This window comes from Corvus kubaryi, unplaced genomic scaffold, assembly GCF_017639235.1.
Source record: "Corvus kubaryi isolate FWS band 111438036 unplaced genomic scaffold, C.kubaryi_AGA036_p1.0 137, whole genome shotgun sequence".
NCBI classification, from domain to species: domain Eukaryota; kingdom Metazoa; phylum Chordata; class Aves; order Passeriformes; family Corvidae; genus Corvus; species Corvus kubaryi.
This window is the reverse complement of record NW_024580671.1, coordinates 24,411,190-24,426,902: the sequence shown is the minus strand read 5'-3', so window position 1 is coordinate 24,426,902 and position 15,713 is coordinate 24,411,190. Positions and strand designations below refer to the sequence as shown.

The window sequence follows — 15,713 nt, the reverse complement described above, 5'->3', positions numbered from 1 at the left end:
TCTCCTTGAAGAGTTGCTTATAATTTAAATTGCCTTCTGATGTTGATGCACACAATATACTATAATTACAGTCTCCACATACTAAACATAATATATAATACATGTAATATAAAATCCTGGATTATGCACAATTACCCAAATAAGAAGAAAACAATGTCAGTCTGTTTTCTAGCACATCTCCTTCCTTAACCAGAGCAGTAAAAGCAGTTTTCAAGTTGCAGCAGTGCTTCACTAAACCAAGGTATCAGTTGTGATGGTGATGCTGCCATCACCTCAGTGATGCATTACTTTCAGAAACTGGACTTGTTCATTCTTCTGTTCAAAATAAATTGTTTGTGAAAATGCAGCTTGGATTTGAAGAATAAGATTCAAAGATGTTGGTGAACAAATTTAAAAGAGTTTAGATATCACAGCATGCGCATGGAACTGGTCTGCTTCCTTCCAACATACAAAATGTATTCTAGGTAAGGGCTTTTGGTGGTGAGATACATGATGTGCACTATTAGAAGTCTTATTGTACAACTTCATTTTAATTAGACTTTGGGTTAATAAAGAGCAGTATCTTTCTCCATTTAACATGTACAGCACAAAAATTATCTTTTCCTTTTGCATTCATGAACCTGGCAACTTGAAAGATTGCAACCAAGTGCTGTTACAGAACAAGGAAGCAGAACAGAGCAGTCAGGATCTCTAGTACCTCTTTTGGTGACAGCTGGCTGAGCACAAGACGGCAGTGTGCCCAGGTGGTCAAGAAGGCCATCAGCATCCTAGTTTGGATCAACCATAGTGTGGCCAGCAGGACCAGAGCAGTGTTGTCCCCCTGTACTCAGCAATGGTGAGGTCACACCTCTAATCCTTTGTTCTGTTCTGGTCCCCTGGAACAAATCAAGAGAATGGCAAGTGATAGAACAAGAGGAAATGGCCTCAAGTTGTGCCAGAAAAGTTTTAGATTGGATATTAGGAAAAATTGCTTCACTGAAAGGTCTGTCAAGCTTCAGAATAGGCTGTCCAGAGAAGTGGTTGAGTCACTGTCCCCAGAGGTATTTTATGAGACTTGAAGATGTGATTCTTAGAGATAAGGTTCAGTGGTGGACTTGGCAGCACGAGGTTAATGGTTAGACTCAATGATTTTCTTTTCCAACCTAAACAATTCTGAGTCTATTCTATGATGCTTTTCCACTGTGTTTTAGAAGAGTAAGAGAAATGTTTTATAACATTTTTTTTCTTTCTCTCTAGGATGGTTAATCTTTAAAATGCATTGCATTTATACATTTAAATTATATGTGCTGAAGGACAAAAGACAGTTAATAGGAGGCTTGGAAGAAATAGATCAAAAGGCCTTTATCAGCTGCTTACAATTCTCCACAATGATTCTGACAGTGATTGAAAACATTTCTCCGGTTTTGGGTGCCAGCCCAGTGTACTGCTAATAGTCAGCAGACATTCTGCAGTTTTATATTTTATAAAGTTTGCTCTCAAAAACCCAATCTCCTTCTCCACCATTTTTAACATTTTACCAGTTCTGCAACTGGAGCTGGACCTAGCTGTTCAGTGAAAGATCTTTAATACAATTGTGTTACCATTTGTCCACAGCAGTGACATGAATGCTTGCAGTTCTGATAAATTATATTAGAATCATTCATTCAAAGGATTACAGGCTTAATTGAGAAACAAATACGAGTCAAAATGGACTACTGCTGGATGCCCCAGGAGATTGTTTTTCCAAGTCTTTAACAGACTGATCTTGTGTATACAAATATGGCAAGACAATGAGAATAAAAAACAAAGGGAGGTTGCCATCAAGTTGTGAAACCATCCAGGAAGTGGGGAACTTATGTTCAAAGTTCATGAAAATGCAACAGATGCTGTCTATCAAATGAGCAACTCTGTTTACAATTACAAGAAATGTCTTTAACAAAAGCTGGCATTTGGCTACATTTGCTAGATTTGCCTTTTGTTACAATCCAGATGTTTGTGCGGGTTTGCAAATGTGTTTCTTGAGGTCTGTTCAGTTTTTGGGACATTCTTGGCTGAATTGTGCCTACTCAAGAGGGTTTTTTAATGTTTTCAGATGGAAACCATGAGAAATTTCAATGTGTTTCATAAGATCTGGGCAACAGCAGGCAAAATAAGATAACTTTGTGCTGTTAGTCATTGTGTTTCCAAGGGTCATTTAAACCAGTGCTAGGCTTAGTTTCCTGTAATCTCTGTACATAGCACCAAAGAACTAGTCTAGACATGTTTACTTCAAAAGACATCATCAGATCCAAGTGTCCTGAAGAAGAGCTCTTCGTCTGGCTGAGGCCCAGTGATGAGATGCTGTGTCTATATGAATTCAGGATTTGAGCTCGATCACATCTGGACAGCTTGAAATACAGGAAGGTAAGATCTGTCAGCATCTGGCCCCAACATAATATTTATTTCTTATGACCATCCTGATTAAGGAGATCTAAAATATTTATTATGTAGCAATGGATAATGCAATTTTACCTGAACCATAGACCTTTGAACTGCTGCTGCTTCCTCTCCAATTGCTTGGTTTAACTGAAACCAGTTTCAGCAGTTTGTTTCATTGGTATGAGCTTATTTTAGCTTTAGATTCTGCAGGGTGATTCAGAGTATGTGTTGGTATGATTTGCTAAAAGGGAGGCTTAATCACAGATGGGATCTGTCAGTGCTGCTATAATGCAAGCACATATTATTTGTACACCTAAGGGATTATAATTTTGTTCTTCTTTGGCCCCATGGAAAGGAAAAGAAAATAAATAATACTTGTATTTTGGCTTTTATCAGATCTGGATCCCAAAATAGCAGCATGCATAAATTAAAAGCTACTGAGTCATTTTAACTATGCTTTTTATTGTTAGGCTTTTTCCCATACATGATGTCCAAGAAACAATTAGCTGGTCTGAAAAGTCTGAAGGGGCCTTAAGAAGCAGCCTGATATGCAAGGGGTAGTCAACCTCCCAGAGAGAGGTCAGGGGAGGGGGATGAGGAGCGAGGACAGTGCAAAACCTTCTAAAAAAAAAGTTGAATAACCAAAATCCAGACTCTCACCTGCCACCATGATTTCTCCTGATTCTAAGATCACAAAATCTCAAGACACAGCTGAATAGTGACAGCCCCTTCCCTAAGTCTGCAGGCTTGACAGCAGGGCAGCCATGTCTCTCAGAGTTAAAGGATGATGGTCAAAGGGGTTTAGCATTTCCATAGGGTCTTTTGGCTGGGGCTTCAAATGGCAGTGAGTGAGCGGGGTGATGTGGATAAGGACTTCTGTGTAGTGAATGGAAATGGAGAAGTGGGTTTTGGATAAAGCAGACCCGCGGAGGAATCCTGTTTACCTTTTTCTCACTGAATCTTTTTATATTAAGTATTGTTGGGAAGCAGAAGAGAACTATTTAAAGCATCATACTCCACAGTTTTCATGTGCAGGAAACAAAAAATCACTATATCAAATCAACTCTAACCAAAGTTTACAAAAACATGCCAGCTCATGATTTTTCAGGCAGATAATGCCTTAGAAAGTCAGCAGATGTACCTGGGGCATGATAAAAACCTAGCGTGATTCACTTTATAACAGCCTGCCCTAAATTAGTATCCCACCCTGCTATGAAAATACAGATTTTAATTAAAGCATCCTGCATGTATAACTCTCTCCTCCTTAGTAATAGTGTAGCCTTAGCCTAGTGACTAAACAATCCTCTATTGACAGTTTTATTTTACATCCTCCTCCTCCACCACCTTCTCTGTCTTACTCATGAAGAACGCTTTGGAAATTTCATATTGAAAGCAAAAGTTCTTAGTTGCATTGCAAATTATTTTCATACAATATTCAAATCTACTTTCATCATTACATTTGCATACACATCCATGTGTATGACACTGGAAATTCTGCTTTACTTGTTACCTATAATCTGAAATAAGGGCTGACATATCTTTTGACACAATTTGGCAATTGCTACAAAAATTCTGTATATCTAAGCTTGGACAAGTCACATTATATAATCACAATTTATGTCTTTTGGTTCTCTTGATTTTTACTAAGTCAGAAAGATTTTAGCTACATGGAAAACCAACTCAGTTAAACTTAGATCCTTGAGTCTGTTCCCTGCATTTATAAGTGTTTATCTTCCCTAGTAAGTAATGCCACTTACTAGTAGACTTGGAAGTCCAAGAAGATGTGGAATGTGTTATGCAGGTTTGCTTTGCTTCCTGCCTTTTTTCTCCTACATTATTTGGCACCACAGCAGCTGGACATGGAACTGAGGTTTGTCCAAATGTCTGGGATAATTTCAAAGTAGGTTCTTTGAACAGATGTTCCCACTGAATTTCACCAAGGGCTGGTTTAGTTGTGCCTAGAACCTGCCATATGCTCCTAAAAAAAGCACTTTTTTTCTGGGGGAACTGCCTTTTATGCTGAGATACAGCTAAAGCTATCAGTTAGAAGTTCAAAGTTCAGACTACTCTTTAGTTAGCCAAATATATATATATCTATGTTTTAATTAGCCAAGTACAAAAAGTAAATTCCCTATATTGCACATTCTCCCATGTCTCTTAATAATCATGTTTTCTTAGTGCAGGAGAAACAATTTCTTTCCTTTTCATGAGAAATTTCGCCATAATTTTCTAGTCCTCAGATCATAGGCTAATTACTGAGTCAAGATTGTTCTTTCCAACGAACTTGCTCAGATGCCGGAATGTTAAGATTAAAATGTGAATGCTGAAATTTAATGACAGTGTATGCAACTGAAGATTCACAAAACCTGTTACAGCTGAACACAAATTGAACTGCCTATCATCCATGTAGTTTTTAAGTAGCTGACATGTGACATGATTTGAATTCCAGTGATGGAGAAGTCATTTTCTTTGTCTTAGCCAAACATAACAGTTACAGGAATCTTATCTGAACAGCAATGTCTGATTTCCTTCCAAAGAACAGAAATATGAAAACCTAGTGCTAGGAATGCAATGTTTAGGTCACATTGCCTGAGGGTATATCTACATCTCTGGTAAAACTACGTGTATGTGTCCTCTGCGACTGAGCTCTGAGCCAGCCTGCTGCAGCAGAGCAGTGCTCAGCCTGAGCTAATCAGCCTCACTAATAGGACACATATCCCAGTTTACACTGAACACTATGCTAATGCCATTCTGCAGTTCTAGACCACCGCACAAAAACTGTGTGTGTGCAGCTGTCTGCACCCAGCCATGAAGTCTCTGCTCTTTCCTCTTTCTCACCATGCCATGCTTGAACAATTAGGTATGATCTGAGAATGTCAGTTTGGGTTTGCAGAAATTAAAATTATAAAAATTAAAACATTTACTGAAGAACTAGTCATTTTGCATGGCCTTGGCTAAAACAATAGCTTTGACTATTTTTGCTTTCCAGGTGCCTAGAAACATTGTTGTTCCTTCCAAGAAACTACAAGAAATGAGTTCTGAGATGTAGATACAAGTTTGAAAGGCATAATTACATCAAGAAAATACATAGAGGTCACAGACTGAAAGCAACTTGACCTGTTTTTTCACAGTAGTAAACTCACAGAAGAATTAAGCATTGAATTTACTGAAATTTTACTGCAATTTTACAGGATTTCTGATATCCACAATTTAAAAGCTTACTTGTTTATATATATGATAGAACAAATCTGTAACGGGGAAAAAATCTCACATAATTGATTTTAAAAGGAGCATTTCTTGTCCCAAATTCTCTCAATGGCACCACTAGGAGAAAACTGCTAGAAAATGTTATCTCAGTCAATGCATGTTTTTCCTAGTTATAAAAAAATCCCTATTTGCTGTTGTTTTTAAATCCTACTGTCTCTTTCCTTGCCAAAACTCACCCCGGTGCTTTCCATTTTGCATGGTATTTAGTTCTTTCCATGTCATTTATTCATATCTACAACAAAAATTGTAACATCTGTTTAAGAGTCCCTGAATAAATGAGTCCTTTTTGTGAAATTTTAGTTATTTCGATTGAAAAAAAGTATCTTGAGGTCAGCACTAATATTTTGATAGATTGAATGGTTAATGAGAATGAAGTATATGGTGTAAGAACCAGAACTTAATAGAAAAGTTATTTTGAAAGTATGTTAAAACCATTTTCAGCAGTCAACTTTTTCTTTATTACAATTCACTAACTGTGCTCTACTCTGCAGCTTATATCAGTAGTGCAATGTTACTGGAATTCCTCCATATTTAGCAGTGCTCCAACTAATTGGTATTTATCAGAATCAAATTTGTACTCCATTAAAAGAGAATTTTAAAAAGTCTTACCACTCATTTCAATATTATTACTTATACAGCAAAACTATTTTATTTTCCCTGAGTTTTCTGTGTAGCATGCACATTGCATTCTCTACCACATTTGTTTTTGGAAGAGACAATGCTTTACAAATACAAACTAACAGGACCCATTACATTTGCTTGAGAAGTATTGACTACTCAGGGACATAGATTTTCATACTTATAAAAGCCAGCCTTACAAAACCAAATGAAAACTGGTGTTCTCAGTGTTTCAATACTTACTTAAAAAGAGTGACAGCAAGGATCTTCATCCTCATTAAGCCACTTTTTGTCTTTACACATTTGCATATTCCAAATTTAGATCCTATTATATGCTAACGAGCACTGCTACATCGTGATGTGTGAAATTCAGAACTTGTTGAATTTCACAGGAATGGCCTGGATTTTCTGCATATGTGAAACGTCTCTGAGCCAACAGAATTAATTTTTATAGTATGAGAAACTCTACTTTTAGGCAATGTATGTGGCAACTAGACATGAAATCATTATGATTTTGTGTCTTTTATCTCTTCATCAAATATATTCCCCCTTTTTTAATGAGGGGTTGCCTTATATTTCATAGTTTGTAAATGACTAGATATATAGCTGGTAACCCTAGAGTGATTATTGAAGCAACATCTATTTATAATTCTCTTCTAGTGTTAAAACAGTGCAACCTACACTGCTTTCCACATTTTTAGACCAGGAAAAAGTGTGAGAGTAGTTTTAGTATGTTCTTTCTAGTGTTCTAGTGTTTTCAAGTCTTTGCTCACACAAGTTGTCCCAATGAACAGAATGGTCAGTGTAACAATTTAATTAGAATGGAATATCTGTGTTTTCAAGAACTACCAATTAGGAGTTGTCTTGTAGATGGACTCCTTCATGAATCCAAGTGTAAGTAATCACTGTTGTAGTGATTATAGTGGGTTTACAGTTATGAGTATCTTGAAAAGATGATGGCAAGCATTACAGCAAAAAACCTAACTACCATCAAAAAAACACAGTAAACCACACCCAAAAAAACCCACACCACAAAAATCAAAAGGTGGTGTATCCTAAGGTGGAACAGTGCAAAGTCCTTGCAGTGCTAGAATTAAAACATTAAGAAACAACTGAATTAAGAAAAATGGTTTGAAGTTCAAAGTTGTGTGTTTCAAAAATCATGCAATACAGAAATAATATTAAACTATGCTTTTCATAATGTTCTCGTTTATGTAATGTAGCCAGCAGACTACTAGTTAGAATGATTAAGAAAAAAAAATTGGTAATACCTTGTTAACAAGAGACCTTGTTAATTTGGCATTAAAAAAGAGCAACAGATAATTATTTCTGAATTGATAACAGATGTTTATAGCCAAATAATAAAAGGCCACCTATGCCTGAAAAGCTCAAACGAAGAAATTTAAATTTTTTTGCAAAACACTACCTTAGCCTCATTAAAAACACATGACTGTCCAAACAGGACATCATCATCAGAGGATGGAAAGTTAATATATTTTTTTGTGTTCAGATTAAAAGCTGAGCATAGTACAGTAGCAGATTGGAACAGGCTGATAGCCAAATTTTTATAGGTATTTTAATTTCTATACTATTTTTTTTTCTAAACTAATTATGCACAGGGAAACTATCCGCTATCCATTACCTTTTGAAGAAAACAAAGCTCCAGTACTGACAGAAGGCAGAGGCAGAGACTATAGGGAAAATATTATAGTCTAGCCTTATTTCAGAAAAAAATATTGAAGGCCATTGATGTTTAAAGATGTAATGGGCTAAAATATACTAACTGCTGGCTAACAGGACAGGCCTTCATAACAAGGTCCATGACCTAGTTTATAAAAGTAAACACTCTGCTTACTTTTTCAGCACAGAAGAAAACCTTTGAATAAAGAAAATGTGAACATATGTCTTCTGTATTGGAAAAAGAATCTCTATGAAGGTAAGATGATCACTTACTCTTCCACTTACAGAATGATCTTGGAGCATGTGAGTGAACTCCTCTTTAGCCTTATAATCAAAACAGTGGGCACAGTTTTTAGCTGACTGTTGAATAGAAAGAACAAGGTAGGTTTTGGCATGAAAGAGGACATGGTTCTCCCCATAGCTTATAGTAAACTACTGACTTCCTTACAAGTATTGTTGTCATGGAAGTTCTCCCATTCTTCCCGTCCCTTCTTCCCTCACCTCCAGATCGGTATTTATATTCTACACAGTCTTCAAAGATTTGGGAAAATATTCTTATGCATGTCATCCAAAGTGTATGTCAGCTTGTGGATATATGACATATTTAACCATAGATCACCCAAAGAGTGTTAAAAACCACATGAAATGCTTCACAAAATATGAGGAGTTAAAGAAACATGAGATAAGCCGGTCTTTCAAATTTATGACAAAGAAGAAAACAAATTTCTTTAATCCATTGTACCTTGGGACCACTGAGCAAATCTGAAAAGTAGTTCATTATTAATTTTTCTGTTCAAGAAACAAAAGCTTTCCTAAGACCTATGAAACACATAGTTCTATCTGGTAAGAGGAAGCACGGCCCACTTGGGCTGACTCTTTGGAGGAGATACAAGGATTCTGTGACATCAGAATATCATGATAACTTTCAAGACATAAAATTTATTTAATCTGATATCTCCAAATGGAAACCTTATAAGAAAATAATATTATATAAATCTCTCTGTATTTCTTTTAGTTAATTTGAGAACACATTTTTAGAAACGTAGTTGGCAAATTATAAAGCTATTATAAAATACTCTGTGTTTAGTATATATTTCCAAATTTAAATATTCTGATTTAGGAAAAAGGGAGGGACAGGAAAACTCAAGAGATGGAGGCTTAAGCTACACATTGAAGAAAGTGTCCAAGTTGGAGACATGGAGTAAAAAATGAAAAATGAATTATCTATCTTCCCAAGGGAAAATATACTGATACCTACTTCTATTCATAGCACTCTCATGCACACTTTTTTATTGATTAATTTGTACAGCAGAATGATAGACACCTCTCCCACATACACGCTTTTGTCAGTGACAATGATTGTCTATGAATATCAAATCATATACAGCAGGATGTGATTATGAGTTGCCAGGTTTGATTTCTGGAACACATCACATTTGCATACTCCAAATAATACCTTGAGATATAAATAAAGGGGGAAAAAAGAATCCTTTTTAAAGTATTCATAAGAAATATTTAATAAGTGAAAGACAACTTTCTGTATATTTGTTGTCTCTTTCATTTACTTGGTCTTCATCTCATATTTCAATTCCTTTTGTTCAAAGTGTTAGATGTCTATGCCTACTAGATAATCTTACACAGCCCTACATAGAGAACAGTAAATGATTGCAGGAAAGCATCTTTTATGGCTGAGCATACCTTGTCTCTTGGCCTCAAAATTCTAGAAAGACCAGCAGTTTCTGTTCCAGCAACAAAGAACCACATATTTGTCAATAATTACTCAGAGTGGTAAATGCAAATGGAGTGCAAGGTGACAAGAAGAAAGTAGGATGGAGATAGAAAGGGTGTAGTCAGTCTGGGTGTAGACGTATGCTTAAAATTTACTTGCTCTGTTTTAAAGGGCTATCCCCATGCATGGATATTATTCATGCCTAACAGAAAGACATAAAAGGGCTTACTGAACATCAAAATGTGGTTCAGGTTTAGGGCTTGTGCTCCCCCTTTTCAGAGATGAAATATTTCACTTTTTTCTGGAGGACTGCTTTCTATTTTTTGTTGTGCTTTTTCTCTTCTTTTCAGTTCAATATCTGCCATGAGTAGGTGGCTGTCAGTGCATGTGGGAGAGCACTTGGTTACATCAGGAATTCTTGCTTCATGAGTGAGATGAGTGAAGGAAAAACTCCCACCAACACACATTTTTTCAGCCTATTTAAATAGACTTGGCAATACTAAAGAGAAGATAATAATCTGGACACCCACAGACCGAGGGCCTACTCATGCCTTCTACATCTACACAGAGAAAGCAGAAGTCATCCAACTCTGCTGCTGCAACTCTACTGTTTCCTCAAATTTAGAAAGTCAATTTCTTTCTTCCAAGGGCCATGTGACCTCCTAGGTAAAGGCCTCCACTAGGAGTGGTGCCATTTGGGATCAGCTGTGGTCACCCATTAGTATCACAGTAATTTGGCAGAAGCTGACACATGCTTATTGAAGACTGTATGAACAAGGACCACCTTGACTGCCAAGCAATTCTAAAGTCAAGAGCTCTGGCAAAGCTGAACGTCTTTTGTGAGCCTCTATATAGAGTTCGTTTGATACCTATGGTCTGAATCCTTGGTCAGTTTTAAAAGAGAGGAATAAAATTGTACCTTTCAGGAAAACAAGAAGTTGAATATGGGAAACATCCATTCCCCATTCTCATGAAATTTTCCTTAAAAGGAAGTACATGGAACCTGGACGACAACTTGAATGGGAAATGTTGGCATCATGTTTAGTGGCTAGTTACATATTTTTGTGGCTTTTCTGTGACATTTCTGTGTCCAAAACTTGTGTTTTATGATGCCAAAACAGCCACTTCAGAAGAGACTAAATCTTTTAATGTTTTTATGATGTCATTAGGATATGAAAGAATGATGGAAAAACTTCAATGAAAGTCCATAGAGATTGTTTTTAGCTGTCCTTATAATGTATCATAGCATCCCCATCAAATCTGGTGAGATTCTGTTAGGAATTGTTCTGGGGATGGAACAAACTTTTTCTATTGCCTCTTTCATATTCTAGGTAACAGAAGGCAGTTTACAACTAAGTCATTATAGCTGTAGAATGCTGTCAGTTGTATTTTTTATTTTGCTTTGAAAGCAGCAATGCAAGTGCCAAGGACAGAATCTTGACACGATACGTTGTTTAAATGATGGCATATCAAAGGGAACAGAAATACGTGCCAAGCTACAAGTATGTGAATAAGCACCTTGTCCAACACATTGACAACTGTGTATTACAATGACAAACATCTAATTTTAATTCAGGTAGGAAAGATATCACACTAATTTTAATAATTTCATTTAGCTAAGTTGTGGAATGTATTGCCAGAGAGTTTACAATACCAAAAGTGTAGATGCTTTTAACTGGACAATTGTCACATTCATTGCATAGAAATCTTTGGAGGTTTGTTAGATACAGAGAAACAGTTCATTCAGGAACTTCTGAGCCTCTAACAGGAGTCTCTGGAAGAATATTCAGAACAACTGTAGCTTACAGAACTTTTATTCTGTTCTTCTTTTATTCTGTTCTTCTGCTAAGCATCTACTTCTGCTCATTGCTGAAGGCAACTGAGCTGTGTGAACCTTTGGTTTGCCCTAGTACAACTACACATTTTTTTGACATCTAATGTGAAATACTGTAATATTGCCATAGCAATAATAGTGTTAAGAACATAGTTATCTGCAAACTCTGAAGAAGCTAACTAATTATTTCCTCATCCATTGCTATTACCATGCTGCCTAGGATCAATCAGATGGATAGCATCTACTAACACCTACTTTCTCAGATTCTCTGCAAAGAGAAATAAAGTGAACCCTCTTCCCAAAAAACTTACATAGGGGAAAACAGACACTTAGACCCAAAATCAAAGCAGGTACAAAAATAAAGGCAACAACAGATAGCCCAAAATACAATGGGTTTAGTGCTACAACAGCTTAATTACAAAGATTCTTTTTTAGCCATAAAATAAACAAGAAACATTTTGGATAATATATTAGCTGGCAGATGTTTATGGAGAGCACATTCCCACATGAGACTGAATGTAAGGAAGCATGAAAGTTCTTTCAGAGATGAAATATAACATAAGTGATTGGTCAAATGTGAAAGTCAACATTTCAGTAATTAATCAGTAATTCATAAGAACTAGTATGAGGAGATCTGATCAGTCACACATATTCCATTTCAAAATCAAAGGGAAATCAAATTCTCCTTAGCCTTAACCTAATGATGCTGTATGTATGCTGAACTATATGTATGCTTTCAAATTTTGTCTTTTAATATATCACTTATTGCAAAAACAGTGTACAAAATGAAATGCATTTGTTTTGCAAACTCTGTAAAGCAAACTTTTCAGTAATTATTTTCTTAACTTATACAGGACACAAACAGGATATTTCTGCAGGATACAAAAATTCAAATTAAATTTTTACTTTTTTGAAGTTTTCCTTTCTGCCACATTACATCCATTGTTCATTTTTGCTGGAAAAGAAGAAATGTAGTCCATGAGCATATTCAGGAAACTATCCTGATCTCCTTTTATGACCAGGTGACCCGCCTGGTAGATGCGGGAAAGGCTGTGGACATTGTCTATTTGGACTTCAGCAAGGCCTTTGACACTGTCTGCCATAGCATACTCCTGGAAAAGCTGGCAGCCCATGGCTTGGACAGGAGCACTCTTTGCTGGATCAGGAACTAGCTGGATGGTCGGGCCCAGAGAGTGCTGGTGAATGGTGCTGCATCCAGCTGGCAGCCAATCACCAGTGGTGTCCCTCAGGGATCTGTGATGGGGCCAGTTCTGTTCAATATTTTTATTGATGACATGGATGAGGGTATTGAGTCTTTCATTAATAAATTTGCAGATGACACTAAGCTGGGAGCTTGTGTTGATCTATTGGAAGGAAGGAGGGCTCTGCAGAGAGACTTGGATCGATTGGATGGATGGGCAGAGTCCAACAGGATGAAGTTTAATAAGTCTAAGTGCCGAGTTCTGCATTTTGGCCACAAAAATCCCCAACAACATTACAAGCTGGGGACAGTGTGGCTGTAGAGTGTCCAGGTGGAAAGGGACCTGGGGATGCTGGTTGACAGCTGACTGAATATGAGCCAGCAGTGTGCCTTGGTGGCCAAGAAGGCCTGTATTAGGAGTTGTGTGGCCAGCAGGAGCAGGGAGGTCATTCTTCCCCTGTACTCGGCACTGGTGAGGCCACATCTTGAGTACTGTGTCCAGTTCTGGGCCCCTCAGTTTAGGAAGGACGTTGAGATGCTTGAGTGTGTCCAGAGGAGGGCAACAAGGTTGGTGAGGGGCTGTGAGGAACGATTGAGGGAGCTGGGATTGTTTCGCCTGGAGAAAAGGAGGTGACCTTATCGCTCTCTACAACTTCCTGAAAGGAGGTTGTAGACAGGCAGGGGTTGGTCTCTTCCACCAGGCAGCAACTGACAGAACAAGAGGACACTGTCTCAAGCTGCATCAAGGAAGGTATAGGCTCGATATTAGGAAAAAGCTTTTCACGGAAAGAATAATAAAGTACTGGAATGGTCTGCCCAGGGAGGTGGTGGAGTCACCATCTCTGGATGTGTTTAAAAAAAGACTGGACATGGCACTTGGTGCCATAGTCTAGTTGAGGTGTTAGGGCATGGGTTGGACTCAATGATCTTGGAGGTCTCTTCCAACCTCGTTATTCTGTGATTCTGTGATCTTTCTCATCCTCTATTTTCATTAAATTAATGAAAAGTCCAATTTCAAAAAAATTTTAACAGAACATACAATAGATCAGAAACTCACCTGCAGTCTCTGTTTCTTTAGGCATATAAAATACTGGTACAAAATCCATGAAAAAATAACTTATAATTGTTAATATAATTCTCAATACACTTGATTGGGTATAAACTGGATTCAGTTTATCTCTTTAAGGAATTATTTTATTATTATTATTATCTTTACTCACACTTTTATTTTAGTGCCAGACTCTTTCATTGTATCTCTCAAACTTTTTCAGCATAAGAGAATGAAAATGGGTAACAAAGTTCTGTTTGTTATTTTCTGTGCTTTGCTTTTATTACTTTTATAATAGGCCTTTTAATTTTTCTCTGTTTATTTTGCTGGAAGATGTTTTGGTAGATTTCACAACAAAATGCCATTTCCCTCATTTCTTTTTCATATACACTAGGTTTTACCTAATGAGCTCTCAGGCCTGCCCATTTTAGCACAGTTAATGAATTTTTATGTAGAGTTCATACAGAATTCACTTACGAAAGAACTATGGTCTCCATGAATTGCATTAGTGCTAATCAACAATTCTGACCTTGCAACACAAGAGATTCATCCATCTAATTGTCCATCAAACACATAATGTAAGGGGATTCATGGGAAGGGGGACTGTAACTACCTTCCTTGTGACTCTTACCTCAGTCTATGAGTAGCTCCCTTTGAAAGCATTTAATGGACTTCAGATAATCTACTTTTTATAATCTAAAGGTTGGATGTCAAGGCTAAATTCGGGCTTCTTCTCTATAGTAAGCAAAGCGAGATTGCTGTTTCCCACAACAGATTTATCCTCACTGTCTCTGGAAATGTCTAACTCTTTGTGGAATACTTAGACAACTGATTTAGACTAGATACCTAATTTTAATGGCTACAGGTTAAATTAAAACATAGATTACTTTATTAAAATGTGACTTCATTTATTTAAATTAAATTAATTTCCAGATATTTCAATTAGTTAATTGTTCAATAGGTTCTACATAGCTTCAGTTTTTGGAGATATGTGATCACACAATTAGTCACTCATAATATAGCTCTTTCTTTCTCTCACTTTCCAACAGTAACTAATAAAAGGAAATTTTGCAGGCACAAATTTCTATCAAGGAGAATACACCAATACATCTTCTAAAAGAAGGTTGCTTATTTTAGAGACATTTTCAGGTAGTGTAGTTCTCAGATTAAAAACAGTTCCTTAAAAATGTAAGTTCCTGTGTGGGATTCTCAGAGCCATCGATTAAATCCTATGTATCTGTGAGGACATTTGAAGAAATTAAAATGAACTAAGAAAAGCAAGACTCTTGAGTTCTCTTGGCTTTTATTTATATATTTAAAAAATTATCAGGGTTATTTTCAAAGTTTTACCACACTGTGTTTGATTTTACAAGATAAATTAAGAAGATAATTAGCTGAAATAATATGTACTGTAACTAACAAAATTTGTGTAACTACCTCTATGCTCTACTGTCTGTTTTGGGCTTTAAGAAGTGGAAAGTGTTATCCACTGTCTTTCTGCTTTCTGAATTTTTACAAAATTAATTTTGTTGAGAACCCGCTAAGCAATTGCCTACAAAACAGATAAAATATAACACTATGACTAGCAGTACTTGCATAATGTGGCACTGAATAGACACATGATATATTGAAAGTTGAGCTTGTATTCACTTTGTGGAGGGCAAAATTTGTATTCACGCCAAACACTTACTTAAAATTATGTTCCAGAGCATTTACTAGGGCACATTCAGCTTAATTGATCCTGTTTTTAACTGCAGCAACTTTGAACAACCTACAAAATAGTTCAATCTAGCCCATTACTTTGAATAAATGTTTCATTCTGGGTTGTACCATAATAGAATGATTGCAAGTACAAATGGAACTTTTAATACTCTCTGGTTTTCCTTCTTTTCTTTTTGAATCTATAGATTTACTGTTACAGTCTTTGCTTCCAACACAT

General features: G+C 36.6%; 1 long non-coding RNA gene across 1 annotated transcript; it reads left to right on the top strand.

The window, feature by feature from the left end:
- Positions 1-2,107: 2,107 nt before the first annotated feature.
- On the top strand, positions 2,108-12,895 carry LOC121659459. The gene is made up of 3 exons (XR_006014340.1): positions 2,108-2,382; positions 8,146-8,218; positions 10,042-12,895. It is a non-coding gene; the product is annotated as an uncharacterized LOC121659459 (long non-coding RNA).
- The last annotated feature ends 2,818 nt before the right edge of the window (positions 12,896-15,713 follow it).